Genomic DNA, 14,892 nt, shown 5'->3' on the forward strand with positions numbered 1-14,892 from the left:
CGAGGCCTGAGTGCCTCCTTGGGACTCTCCCATATCCTCTTCTGACTTACTCATGCCCAGACTATTATCTCTTTTCTGGTTATCCTCCTCTGTTCCCATCGTATCCGCTGACATACCACCATGAACTGATCTCCTCCGACTTGCATCAAAAGACCTTCTAGGGTCCCTTGATGTACCTTCTCTGCTTGTTTTACAAGATCTTGCCCTCTGCAGAGCAGGGGGATGGGCATCCATGCCCTCATTCTCTGGCGGAGCTCCAGTCAATCTTACGGATCGACGAGTTCCTCTCATCTCGACTTCTAAAAGCATAACATACCACATAAACATTAGCATCATACGGTTCATGTGGAAACACATGAACCTACCTCACATACATTACATACATAGCATAACATTAATGCACATGCATATCATCATGGCATTTCACATCATCATACAAGACAGGACTCCACATCCTATCCTAGTGGACATGATCTCTCCTATTGTGCTTGCCCTTCTATAACCTCTATGAGCCCGACACACTATAGGTCCGACCATGTGAACCTAGGGCTCTGATACCATTCTGTAACGACCCGAAAATTGGACCGCTACCGGCGCTAGGATCCAGATCAGCATAAGGCCGCCGGGACCCGTAGCAAACCTACTATGCATCCTGAACAGCTGGTATAATCCCAAACATGATCAAACATATCCATAAAACATTTAAAACTTTACCTTTACCCAGCTTGACCTGTGTATGCACTATGACTGAACTCATAGAACCCCTAGGGTCAGCATACCCTAGGTCAAACTCGGTCCATATACATATATATCAACATAAAATAAAACTCATGTACAAAGGGATTAACCAACTCGGGCCAAGCACAATACTATATCTCTAAACATATTACAATACAACTCTTTTACATCAATACATAACTTTACATTACATCATGTCCACAACTATACTATTACATATCATAACCATAACCATAGCCACATCCTGACGACTTCCTGAACTATCTCTGGCCCTGCAAACCTGGGGTTAGGGGAGAGGGGTGAGCTAAAAAGCCCAGTGAGCAGAACTAAAGAGAAAAAAAAAACAGTTTAATATATCATATGTTTTCATGACATGCATCACATCACAAACAATACACATTAAGGATAAATTTGTCACCATTAGCCCTCTACATCTACATTTCATCTCATAACAAATCCAACAATGCTCTATGCCAGGGGCAATACGGCCACGCCTGGACTTCACATAACTCTATGCCAGGGGCGATACGGCCACCCTGGTCTTTCATACTCTATGCCAGGGGCGATACGGCCACACCTGGTCTTTCATCTCATATCATGCCATACATGTCATATCGTGTCATTTTACGTCATATCATATCACATCATAATGAGGGCTAATGGATCATCCAGTATTCATCCACATCATCATACATCGTAATATGCAATGCAACATATTCGTGATCTCTAATGCAACAACCTATTACATAACATGGCATTCATGATGCATGAACATGCTTTGAACATTCAATTTCTTTAATATTAAAAGAGTTATGTTCTACTCACCTTGACTAGCTCTGTACCGGCTCTGAAGCAGCTAACACTGCAAAGCACCTTGTTTCCTCGGGTCCGATCCTACATAGATGGACTCCAGTGAGGTGCCAAACATACTCTAAACAATACGTACACAACTCCCCAAAAACCCCCTAAAACATCCTCAAAACAATCATAGAAAACACCCATGAAAGGGCTGGACAGGGCACTTTCGGCGGCACTTTCGGCGGCCGAAGGTCCCTTCCAGAGACGAAAGTCATGCAGGTTCGGGGGCACCTTCGGCTGCCGAACCTTCTCTCCAGAGACGAAAGTCAGGCACTTTCGGCGGCCGAACATCACCTTCGGCTGCCGAAAGTCTGCTCCAGCTCCGAAACACAACTTTCGGGGGCAAAGTTTGGCGGCCAATCCATGCATCTATAGGCAGGTTCGGCGGCCGAAACCACCTTCGGCGGCCGAACTTTAGTTCTTCCAGAACTCAGCCCTTGTGCATACAAGCCTCCCAACCTCTCAAACAAGCCTTTAACCTCTTAAAGCATGCCTAAACTTCTCAAAACCAAGCATAAACCCTTAGTCATGCATAAAGGAGCTTAACAACTAGATTAAACTCCAAAAACAACATCAAAAGCATACATAGGTAACTTATGACCCACATAGGCCAAAATCACCTAAACATCCCACAATCTCACTTGCTCTTTCCCAATCATGCATACACTCTCCCACATCCATAAACTAATACAAACACATCACATAAACATATATTGGGCATAAAACCCACATAAACCCTAACATGCATATCTACCCATACTCAACCATCAAAACCTCTTAAAACTCACTTAAAACTTCATGAAACGTAAAGGAAAGCATAGATCCACACTTACCTCTTGAAGATCGAGGGTTTGTGCGAGCTCTAACTTGGAGATGGGAGGAAACTACTCCTTGGGTCTCCAAGCTCCCAAAACTTTGATCTAAGCTTGAAAACTCTTCAAAACAACCATGGAACTCATAAAAATATGAGGGAGATGAAGAAAAAACATGAAAATGACCAAAGGAGGACATGAACACATCTGAGCTCGAGAAGGGGGAGAAAACTCGCCCATTTTCGGCCTGAGGGGCTTTTATAGGTGGCCAGCCAAACCTCCTTCGGCGGCCTAACGTGCATGCAAAACACCCCCATGTTCGGCTGCCGAACTTGAGGTTCGGCGGCCGAACCTGGTTTGTTCAAACATAGCTTTTGGAGGCCAAAAGCGCTCCCAAAACCAACTCATGTTCGGCGGCCGAACTTCACTTTCGGCGGCCGAACCTGGCAAAAACCTCATTGGTCTTTTCTTTTCAAAACTCAAATCTTTTTCATTTAAAACCATGAAATCAGTAAAAATTATTTTAAAAATCACATTTTACCCCTCTAGAAGACTCTGGCATCATCAAAGTTCCATATTCCAACGGAGATTCCGCCGGAAGGTAGGGATTCCGATGCCGGAATCTAGCCGGGTATTACACGACCTGCGAAGCTCGTCTTCCGAACTATGAGAATTCTTCTAAAGTCAAAAGCTAAGGTAGTGGTGTAGGTGATAATGATGTAAACATAGATGATGATGTATCCGGGCATGTAAATCCTTTAAGGATAGCCTTTTATCCCGTAGTGTTGGTATTTGTGACATGCTGTAATGTGTTTTTCTTTTAATGAAATTTTTGTTTCGCGTCTATACTCGAGCTGTTCTTTCCTTGTCATAAATGAAATACTTAGATTGCTTGCTCCGTAACTTTTCCCGAGGGGTCTGCTGTATTGCTTTTTCCCTCTCGTCCCCTTAGTCGTTCAGAACTAGAGTTCATTTAGCCAATTGAGCTTTTGACTTACTTTTTTCAAGCTGGACCAGTCGTACCCGTGGGCTCTGTTTTTAACTTGTGAGCCGAGCTCTTGATCTTCTTAGGTAATGAGCAGGTCTGGTCTTTATCATGCTTCCATCTGCTTGCGTCTTTGAACGTTTTATTTATCTTTTTCCGAGCTGGACTAGTCGTAACCGTGAACTCTATTTTTAACCTGTGAGCCGAGCTCCTGATCTTTTTAGGTGATGAGCAGGCTTATCTTTTTCCGAGCTGGACTAGTCGTAACCATGAGTTCTGTTTTTAACCTGTGAGCCGAGCTCCTGATCTTTTTAGGTGATGAGCAAGTTTGGTCTTTATCATTGAGTGAGAGGTCCAAGTGGGGCCCGGTCTTAATGTTTGAGCAAGTTGGGTTTGTTTTATGCAGATAGCCTGTGGGCCTTTGGGTGATAGGCTATTGCCATGGGCTTGGCCCTAGACCGGGTGAGGAGAATCCAGCGGTCATCGTTGCCCCTTTGCCTTCTCATCAGTTATTGTCTAACTGATGAGGGGGTAAACTTCGAGAGTAGTTAATGACTGCGCCGCTCCAAGACAAAATTGTGCAGAGCAACGCTTCGTCTCATTATTGCCTTTCATTTCGAGTTCTTTCTGTCTTCTGAAGAAACTTATTTTCGTCTGCTCTCTGTTTTCCTTCGACTTCTTCTGCTTTCTCAACCTTATTGTATTTCAGGTACGCTCTCTTACTCTTCCATGGAGGGTCCTAAGCTTCCCGATGTTGCTAATCTCGAGTCGCACATTACTCCTTCTTCCATAACCAAGTATATTTCTCGGAGTTATTTAGACACTCCACATTACCTTATTCGAGCTCCTCTCCGGAATGAAAGGATAGTTCTTCCAAACCCTTCCCCTCCTGGTTTGATAGATCCCTAAAGGGGTCTTCGCATAGTCTTCTTCCTTAAGCAGAGGGATTTTGGTCTGACTTTCCCTTTTACCCCTTTCTTCATCGAGGTTTTTCGATACTTTGGGATAACCCCCCGGATGTTGTCCCCAAACTCCATTTTGTTCATGGCTTGTTTTGAATCCATTTGCTTGAGTTGGGGTTTTACACCCACCGCGTGCCTATTTGTCACTTTCTTCCGCCTTGTTAGGGCGACTCAGAATTTTTACTATTTCTCCCCCCGTAGTGGATTGTCTCTTTTCACGGGTTACAAGGACTCGATAAAGGGATGGGTAGAGAATTTTCTTGTGGCGAAGTTGAGAAAAGAGACCGACTTGTCGTGGGGAGTAGGGCTAGACTGGGAGGATGTCCCCCCGGGCATCAACGACCTGCCCTAACTAAGCCTCACCGAGCAGGTGGGGTATCTTCGACTGACTTCTGTTGATAAGAAGTATGATGTCGAGAGGTGTATGTTCGTGTCGAATCTTAGGGATATTCGGGACACGGGTATAATGCCTTGTTTAGCAACTCCGCTTTTTCCTCGTAAGTGATATTAGAAAGTACACTGACTCTTTCTGGTTTTGTGTTTTTTAGCAGCTTCTAACGTCAAGATGGATGAGATCAAGCCCCCGAAGAACTTAGTTCTGTCCCGGGAGAGTATGCACGCCGCCTTAGATGCCCTTCTGGCTGGGCGCCGCGTGCCTGAGGTCGCCGCAAAGGTGGCTCAGATTGTTTCTACCAAGAAGGTTAGGCGACCTCCTGCCAGAGCTTCCTCTAAAGCTCCTAAGTCGAGCTCCCACGGTGCCAAGTCCTCTCAGCCGTCTGGCCGTGGCAGGTCGGCTCCTGCCCTAAAACCTGTTCAGGAGTCAGAGTCCGGTCAGGGTTCTACGGAGGATGCGGAGGGAGCTCCCCTAGCTGTTGTGAAGCAGGCTGGGGGTATTGGACAGACGAGGGCAGATCTTGCTCTTCCTTTTGAGGAGGCACCAAGGGGAAGGTTTGGATCCCCTGTTATTGAAGAGGAGGCTCCCGGGACAGGACTGGAGATCATTCTTGTTGAGGATAGTGTCCCGGAGGCTCCTACCAGGGATGCCCCTGAAGAGGTGGGGTCGGACCTTGCCAAGGACGAGGAAGTCATAGAGAAGGTAGGGGACAAACGTCCTGCCTCCCTCGAAGTGCCATCCCCAGCTCCAGCTCGGAAGAAATCCAAAGCTTCCAAGGGATCACCTCCAGCTCTTCCTCCTATTGGGAAAGAGAAAGAAGTCCTTGTGATACCACTGCTGTCCGCTCCTGATAACGACATTCTGAATGCAGAGGATATCACTCATCAGTCCCCAGCGAGCGTGGTTGCTGAGATTGTCAAGGAACGAATGTTCGGTGGCGTCTTGGAGGCTTCGGATCCACGCTTGCTTGCTCTCACTGGTTTTTTAGCCAGCTCTACTAGGGAGCAAGCAGCGTTCCGTTCCCGACCTCACGGGGAGCTCAGAGACACGATCAGGGAGATGCTTCTGATGGTAAGCTAAGCTACCTCCTTTGTTTTCATTCTGGTTTTCTTTGTTTTAACAGTTTTTTTTTCCTTTGTTTTAGGTGATGGGCCTCTTCATGGAGGTGGATGCCCGCGATCACGCTCTCCGGGAATCTGTGGACCGCCAGATAGAGGAGGCGCGTCTGGAGGAGAATTTATCTGCAACTAGTGATGCTAGGGGCAACCTTACAGCGGCTCGAGCTCGTACCCAGTCCCTCCAGGCGGAGCTGCATTTTGCATTGGAGGCCCTCAAAAGAGCTGATGAGAGAACGGCTGAGGCGCAAGAGCATACCAAGTCCCTGGAGGCAGAGTTGTCTCATACTCGCAGGGTTCTCAAGGAGTTTGATGAGAGGGCGGCTGCAGCAGAGATTCGAAGTGAAGAAGTTTTGAAGCAGCTGTCCTCCCTAGTGGAGACCCTTCGTGAAAGGGATGAGGCTATAAGCCAGAAGGAGGAGGTCCAGCGCCAGTATGAGGCCCTGAAGGCTAATTTTGAGGGGCTTCAAGTTCACCTGAATAAGGTGGATATTCTAAAGGAGAGGGCCTTGGTTCGGGTGGAGATCCTGGAGCAGGAGCGGAGCACGAGTTATGAACGTATCAGAGACCTGGCTTCATCGGCAGAGGAGTCTATACTTCGTAATCAGTAGCTTAGCCATGAAGTCAGGACTCTAGATCGTAAATGTGCGGCCCTGCTTGAGGTGGCTAGACATACTGAGGATAAGATCCAGCTAGAGTGCGAGAAGCGTCTGGAGGAGTATCAGGAGTCAGATGAGCTGAAAAGAAAGATTGAGCAGGCCTGTGAAGCTCACCTCCAAGACTATAAGGATTCCTCTGAATTGAAGGCAGTTATAGCTGAGGCCTGTGAGTCGCATCTGGACGAGTATAAAGCCTCAGCGGAGATGAAGACTGCTATCTGGCAGAAAGCCTTCCGTATGTTCAGGTCTGGCTACAATAGAGGTTTAAGAGAAGCCAGACGTGCTCCTGATACTCCTCTGGCAGAACTTCGGGCTAGAGAAGTGGATTCTGATGGAGAGGATGTGTTATACGGGGAAGATGATTTCCCCTTGCCTAGAGGAACCTCTCGCATTGCAACTGGGTCTTCTGGGGAAGAGTCCGAGCAACAGGGGGACAATATGGAGGACTCTGGAACTGAAGGTGATGACCCCGAGCCTCAAGAGGGAGACCCCGGCCCAGGGTTAGAGATTGTGCCTGTTATTGGCCTTGGGAGATCTGAGTTGGAGAGTGCCAGATCTCCTTCGGATGTAGATGTAAATAAAGATACTATAGGTGATGACATTCCGAGAAATGTAAGTCCTTTAAGGACTGTTTGTCCTTCAAACTCATCAGATAAATAAGTTGTAATATCTTTTTGTACTTAATGAAATTTCACTTACATTTACTTTGTCTGTTGCTTCAGCCTTATCAGGCCTGACTACTTATTCTGTTTAAACAGTCTGACTTGTTTAAATTTAATGATTTTCACCGGCCGTTTTTGTTTTGTTTTCCCGGGAGTTCTTAGGGATCCCGGTCTTCTTTGTTTTCCCGGGAGTTCTAGGGGATCCCAGTCTTCATGCTCCGGGAGGTCTTTTAAGATCCTCACCGGCCGTTTTTGTTTTGTTTTCCCGGGAGTTCTTAGGGATCCCGGTCTTCTTTGTTTTCCCGGGAGTTCTAGGGGATCCCGGTCTTCTACCCCTGAGGTTTCTCTGCTACAGGGTCTTCATATTCTGTTTTTCCTTTTGAAAAGTGACATTCATAATAGAAATAACATTATCATATAAAGAATGGCGTCATTTTATTCAGTTGTGTTTTTCAGAGTATAATATTTTTCTTTACAAATATTTTAAGGGAAATACCTCTTCAAGTGTTGGATATTCCAAGCATGGAGCTCAGGGTTTCCCTGCATATCTTCAATTCGGTATACTCCCGGTCTGACCACTTTTGTTATTCTGAATGGGCCCTTCCAGATCGGTGCCAACTTACCCATTGCGGCTCTTTTTCCCGTGGCTTCCAAGTTTCTGAGGGCTAGGTCCCCTACCTTTAGACTTCTTTCCCTGATCTTTTGGTTGTAGTAACGGGCTGCCCATTGTTGATAGGCGGCAGCTCGGACTTGAGCTTCCTCCCTACTTTCTTCGAGAGCGTCCAAGTTGTTTCTTAGTTTGTCGTCGTTACTGTTCTCGCTGACAAATTGGACTCGATGGGTGGGGATTTGCAGCTCGACTGGGACTACGGCTTCTGTGCCGTAAGCAAGTGCAAAGGGTGTTTCTTTTGTGGACGCTCTAGGGGTAGTTCGGAGTGCCCATAGGATACTGTTGAGCTCTTCTGCCCAGTTCGCCTTTGCCCCATCCAGCCGTTTCTTTAATCCCTGGAGGATAGCTCTGTTGGTAACCTCTGTTTGACCATTAGTTTGAGGATGAGCTACGGAGGAGAATTTGTGCCATATGCCCATGTTTGCCGTAAATGCTCAGAAGGTGCTACAGTCGAACTGTCTGCCATTGTCTGAAATAAGTACTCTTGGTATGCCAAATCTGCAGATGATGTTTCCCCATACAAAGTCTATCATCTTGCGAGCTGTGATCGTGGCTATTGCTTCTGCCTCTGGCCATTTTGAGAAGTATTCTATGGCCACCACCACGAACTTCCTTTGCCCCGTGGTCTTGGGGAAGGGTCCCAGGATATCTATTCCCCATTGTGAGAACGGCCATGGGCTGGATATGCTGGCTTGAGGAATGGCTGGGACTCTGATGGTATTAGCAAATCTTTGGCATACGTCACACCTTCGGACGAACTCTTCTGCTTCCCTTTTAATGGTGGGCCAGTAGTACCCTTGCCTGAATATTTTATTGGCTAATGCCCCTGCCCCTTCGTGAGCTCCAAATATTCCCCTGTGTATCTCTTCCATCACCTTTGTAGCCTCCTCCGGGCTCACACACCGGAGCCACGGGCTGGACTTCCATTTTCTGTACAAGGTCCCCCTTATTGCTTGATAGTTGGCAGCACGAGTTGCTATCTTTCTGGCCTCGTCGTTATCATCGGGAAGCTTTCCCTTCTCCAGGTATTCTAGGTATGGGGTCATCCAAGTCGGGCTTTGTTCCACCTGCAGCACCGTGTTTGTTTTGCTAAAAGCAGGGGTATGGACATGTTGTATGTACACTTCATCGGGGAGCTGTTCTAGTTCTTCTTTGGATAACCGACTAAGCAGGTCTGCTTCCTCATTTTCTTCTCGTGGTATTCTTTGAAATTTAATGGTAACTCCCTAATCTATGAACTCGGCCTCTATTGCTTTTACTTTTGCCAGATAACTCTGCATGGTTGGATCCCTGGCCTGATATGCCCCAGTTATCTGATTGACCACCAGTTGTGAGTTGCTATTTACTTCGAGGTCGGTTGCCCCTACCTCCATTGCCACCATCATTACGTTTATTAGGGCTTCATACTCCGCCACATTATTGGAGGCCTTAAATCCTAAGCGCAGGGCGTAGCAAACCTTAAATTCTCCAGGCCCCTTAAGCATTATTCCTGCACCGCTGCCTCCGGCGCCTGAAGCCCCGTCCACATATAACTTCCAGCTGAACTTTTGGAAGAGTTCTTCCTTTCTTTCCTTCCCCGATACTTCTAAAGATGATTCTCCTTGTTTCTTACTGAATGTGCACTCTGCTATGAAGTCGGTAAGGGCCTGAGATTTTATAGCTGTTCGAGGTCGGTACTCTAGGCAGTAAGGACTGATCTCAAGGGACCATGCTAGCATCCGACCTGAGGTCTCTGGTCTATGCAGAATCTTCTTCAATGGTTGATCTGTTATCACTACTCCTTGGTGGCTTTCCAGGTAAACCCTGAACTTCCGGACTGCCAGTAGTAGGGCATACGCTATCTTCTCAATATTCAAATATCTGACCTCGGCATCTTTAAGCACCTTGCTGACATAGAAAACAGGCTTCTGCTCTCCTTCTTCCACCCTTACTAATACGGCGCTAACTGCTTGTTCAGAGGCTGCCAGGTATATCAGAAGTTCCTCACCTTCTATGGGACTACTAAGCACGTGAGGCGAGCTGAGATAACTTTTGAGTTCTTTGAAGGCTTCTCGACAGTCTTCTGTCCATTCGAAGTTTGGCACTTTCCTCAACTTCCTGAAGAATGGTAAACACTTTTCTGCTGACCTTGACATGAATCGATTAAGTGCCACTACTCTCCCGATCAGTTTCTGTACGTCCCTTACGCAGGTCAGCTCTGGCATATTTAGTATGGCTTCTACCTTCTCCGGGTTGGGCTCGATGCCTTTCCCACTCACCATGTATCCCAGGAATTTTCCTCCTCTGATGAAGAAGGCGCACTTTGCTGGATTCAGCTTCATTCTGTACTGATCTAACACTCCGAACACCTCCCTCAAATCTGCCACGTGCTGTTGGAAAGTTAGACTCTTGACCACCATATCGTCCACATAAACTTCTACGTTTTTGCCGATCTGTTCTTTGAAGATTTTGTTCATCAGTCTTTGGTAAGTTGCCCCAGCGTTTTTCAATCCGAAAGGCATGGCTCTATAGCAATAAGTCCCATCTTCTGTTATGAACGAGGTCTTTTCTTCATCCGACCTATCCATTGGGATTTGATGATAACCAGACATTGCGTCCAAAGACGACATATAATCAAAACCGGCCGTAGAATCGACCATTTTATTAATATCAGGGAGGGGATAACAATCTTTAGGGCAAGCCTGATTCAAGTCAGTGAAATCTATGTGCATCCTATATTTGCCATTGGCTTTTTTGACTAGTACAGGATTAGCTAACCACTACGGGTACATGACTTCCCTAATGAAGTCTGCCTCTTCTAACTTCTGTACTTCCTCCCTGGTAGCCTGTTGCTTTTCCTTTCCTACCACCCTCTTCTTCTGCTTCACTGGTTTGGCTTCGGGGAAGACATTCAGCTTATGTGTCATCACTTCGGGATCAATTCCGGGCATGTCAGAAGGCTTCCAGGCGAAGCTTGGTGCGTGACTTCGGATCAGAGTCATGACCTCGGTTTTCTGCTCTTTTGTGAGGCCGGCGTTGAGACTGAAGACTTTGTTTGTTTCCCCCTCTGATAATGGAAAAGTCTCCAGTTCTCCTACCGGCTCTGTCCTTGCCTCTGTTTTCTCGTCCCTGACCTCTAAGACTTCTGAATCCAGCCCTTCCTCTGTTATGCTCGGCTCTGCCACTGTAGCCAGGTATACTGCCCTTGCTTCCTCTTGGATTCCCCGAACTATCCCCATCCCTGCTTCTGTTGGGAACTTCATCGCCAGATATCTGATACTGGTGACGGCCTCAAAGTCGAACAGCACAGGTCGCCCCAGAATCGCGTTGTAGCTCAGGGGGAGTTTAGCCATCAGGAACACCGCATAATGGGTGTGAGCCCTCGGAGCCTCTTCCAAAGTAAGGGCTAGCTTTATTTTCCCTTCCACCGTCACTGGTGTTCCTCCAATCCTTTTAATCGGAGCTTGATCCCAAACCAGTTGCTCTTCAGGAATTCCCATCTGCTGGAAGACTCGATAAGGCAACAGGTTCACCTTGCTTCCGTCATCCACCAAGATCTTCTTTACCCAGTAGTTGTGAATGACAGCTTCAATGACAAGGGCGTCGTCATGAGGCATCTGAACACCCTGAGCATCCTCCTAGGAGAAAGTGATGGTTGCTGAAGAGTGTTCGATGATCTGTATGACCTCAACACTGCTGTTTTCTCCCTCTCGGTTTCTCTTTTTCCCCCTTCGGCTCATCCGACCTCCTGTGCCTCCTACGATCATATTGATGGTTCCACTGGACCCGTCATTCACAGCATTAGCTCCTGCTCTTCTCGGCGTTGGGACTGCCGGATTGGGTTGAGGTCTCTGTCCTTCTGGTTTCTTTACAAAATTTTTCAAGTGTCCTCTCTTTATCAACCTCTCGATTTCTGCGATCAACTGGAAATAGTTATTGGTGTCGTGACCATGAGTACGATAGAACTGGCAGTATTTGTCAGGATTTCACTGGTCGGCTTCCGATTTCAGGGGCTTGGGCCATTGTAAGAATTCTTTGTCTTGGACAGCTACGAGCACTTCGGCTCTAGAGGCATTAAGTGGGGTCGGCTTCTCCGGAACCCATGAAGGGAGTAGCCTCTGCTCTGAGGCCCGAGGGGGAAGAGGTCTTTGGTCCCTTCGCTCCCAGGGCTGTCTGTAAGGCTCATACCTTTTGCCATGTTTCTTTTCATGCTTCTCTGGCCTCCTTTCCTCCGGAGCTTTCTCCTTGCCTGGCGCTCCCTTGGCGAACCGGCTTGTCACCAGAGCATCATCCTGTCTTATATACTTCTCAGCCCTCTTCATTAGCTCGGCCAGTGAGGTCGGAGGCTTCCTGCTTAACGAGCCGAAAAACTCGGCAGAGGTCGTCCCCTTCTATATGGCCTCCACCGCCCTTCCTTCATCGAGCTCGGAAATCTGCAGGGCTTCCGTATTGAAACGAGCTACATACTCTCTAAGCGATTCCTCCCGTCTCTGCCTTACTGTTTCCAGATAGCTCGTCTTCCTATCTGCTGGCACCCCGGTGATGAACCGGCTGATGAAACGAGTGGCTAGATCTCCAAAACTTCCAATGCTTCCAGTCTCCAGGCTGTTGAACCACGCTCGCGCTGGCCCCGAGAGCGTCGTTGGGAATACCTTACACATCAAGGCATCCGATAAAGTTTGCAGTTCCATGAAGGTCTTGTAGTTCATGACGTGTTCCCTCGGGTTACCAGCTCCGTCATAGGCTGCCATTGATGGCATCATAAACTTCTTAGGGACAGTCTCCTGCTGCACCCACTTCGAGAAAGACGAAGAAGTGGGCAGGAAGGTTTGGCTTTGATCCTTCTTTCCTAGCTCGGCCAAGAGCTGCTCTCTCAACTTCTGCAGCTTCTGGTCCACATCCTCATCTTCCGGCCTGGGCTTCTTCTCCAGGCGATATTCTTCCTCCTCTGCTTCACTTCTGGTCCACCTGGTTGTTCCGACGGAACAGTTGTCAGCCTCATCATTTTCTATCATCTCCCTCACCCTCCTTCCATGGATTCGGGCCTCCGGCTCTTCCTCTTCTCCGGCTCTTCTCTCCCTTTCCCCAGCACCGCAACTACTGGTTTGAAGGCGGTCGGGGATAGGTTGGGGCTCATTGGTTTGGGGTTCTTCTACCACTGGGAGTGTATTCATCGGAGTGCTGAGGCCCCTTTGTTGCATTATCTGCCCCAACCAGTGGGCGGTGTTCTGTAGTTGGAGGGCCATGGTTTGAAGGTCCTGGTTGGATAAGGTAGCGGTGGGAGCATTCCCTGCCAAACTTGGCGAGGGATTCAGAGGAATGGGTGTTTGGTTGTTTAATGTTGTAGGGCTAGAAAAGGAGAACTGCTGCCCCTCTTGGGCAGAGCTCAGGTCATTTGGGAGGTTAAGGTTGTTTTCGTTGTGATTAGCCATCGTGGATCTCAGTGGGTTTTGTTAAGAGTGGAACTCCGGTGATGAAAAGATTTCCTTCGTTCCCACAGACGGCGCCAATTGATGATCTGAGATCCAGAAAATAGGATTTTTACAATGGGCTCTGTAAAACTTAGAAAAGCTTGAACATAGAGAGGAGCATTTCCCCTTTTATATGTTTCCTTTTGTCTGCTAGTGACGTGCCAACAGAACGAGTATCATTAGACCACCTGTCTCTGCTACGCTGATACGGACGTATGAGGGAATCAGATCTCTGCCCCATGCGTAACGGCCTCTGATTCTCCCTGTGTGCGTGTAGGCGGGTCTACGAGGCGGATGGATGGATCCTTCTTCGAGTTCCGGATTGGGCCGAAGGATAGGAATAAAGCTGGGCCCAAATGGGATCGGTCCGAGGTGCAGTGAAGACGAGGCCGGCCTGGTGGAGAAAGCCAGATGAAGCCCGGTCGAGAGGCTGAGCAGATTGGACTCGATTGGCGTGAATGGCTTGAGGATCTCTAAGTAATGGGCTATTTTATTCGGCCTGGCCTTAGACTGGAGTGAGGTGAACTCAGAAGTCATCAGTTAATTTATATTATATTTCCTAAATTTAAAATTTATATCTTAATTCTTATTTTTTAAATAGTAAATAATTTAATTTTTAAAATTTTTAAGTAAAATAATTATTTTATTAAATTTATTGTTAATAATTTTTAATTAAAAAATTCACTTAAATTTAAAAGATTAATTTATTATAAATATTAAAATTATATAAAATAATAAATTATATGAATAAAAGAGACGATTATAGAAAGTGAAATTTAAACGATTATATTATTATAGTTTAATAATAAATTTTAATAAAATAATTATTTTTTAATATAATAAAATTTTAAAAATTAAATTATTTTTCATTTTATAGTAATATTATATTAAATATTTTCTCCATTATATTAATATAAATAATTTAATTTAAATTTTTATTTTTTATTTTTTATTTACATCTAGCTATTGTAATATATATATATTTTTAAAAAATTATATAAATATTATAAAAATAATTTATTAATTTGTATTGAATTTATTTATTTTAAAAGAGGTGAGAAAATATTTAATATAATACAGAAATAAAATATTTTGATATAAATTAGGAATTATAAAATTTAGAAGTTATGGGTTCTGGTTTATATAAAGAAAAAAATAATACAAAATTGGTATAAATATTTTAATATAAATTAAAAATTAAAAAATTAGTTTTTAAAGATTCGAGATTTATATAATAGAAAAAATATTTAATATAAAATTATTATAAAATATTTTAATATAAATTAAAATTTTTTAAAATTTAGAATTTAAAAATTTGAAATTTATATAATAAAGAAAATATTTAATATAAAATTGTTATAAAATATCTTAATTTATATTGAAAATTAAGACTAAGATTGAACTTATTAATACCTTATTAACATTTCAAAAATAAAAGAGAAAATAGTAAGATACTTAATAAAAGTACTACATTTTTAATTTAATAAATATATTGTCTAATTTCACTTCATATTGAATGTTAATAATAATTTATTTTATTATTAAAATATTAATTCCATAACTTATTAATATAATTTTATAAATATC

The sequence above is a fragment of the Manihot esculenta genome, chromosome 14, assembly GCF_001659605.2.
Source record: "Manihot esculenta cultivar AM560-2 chromosome 14, M.esculenta_v8, whole genome shotgun sequence".
NCBI lineage: Eukaryota > Viridiplantae > Streptophyta > Magnoliopsida > Malpighiales > Euphorbiaceae > Manihot > Manihot esculenta.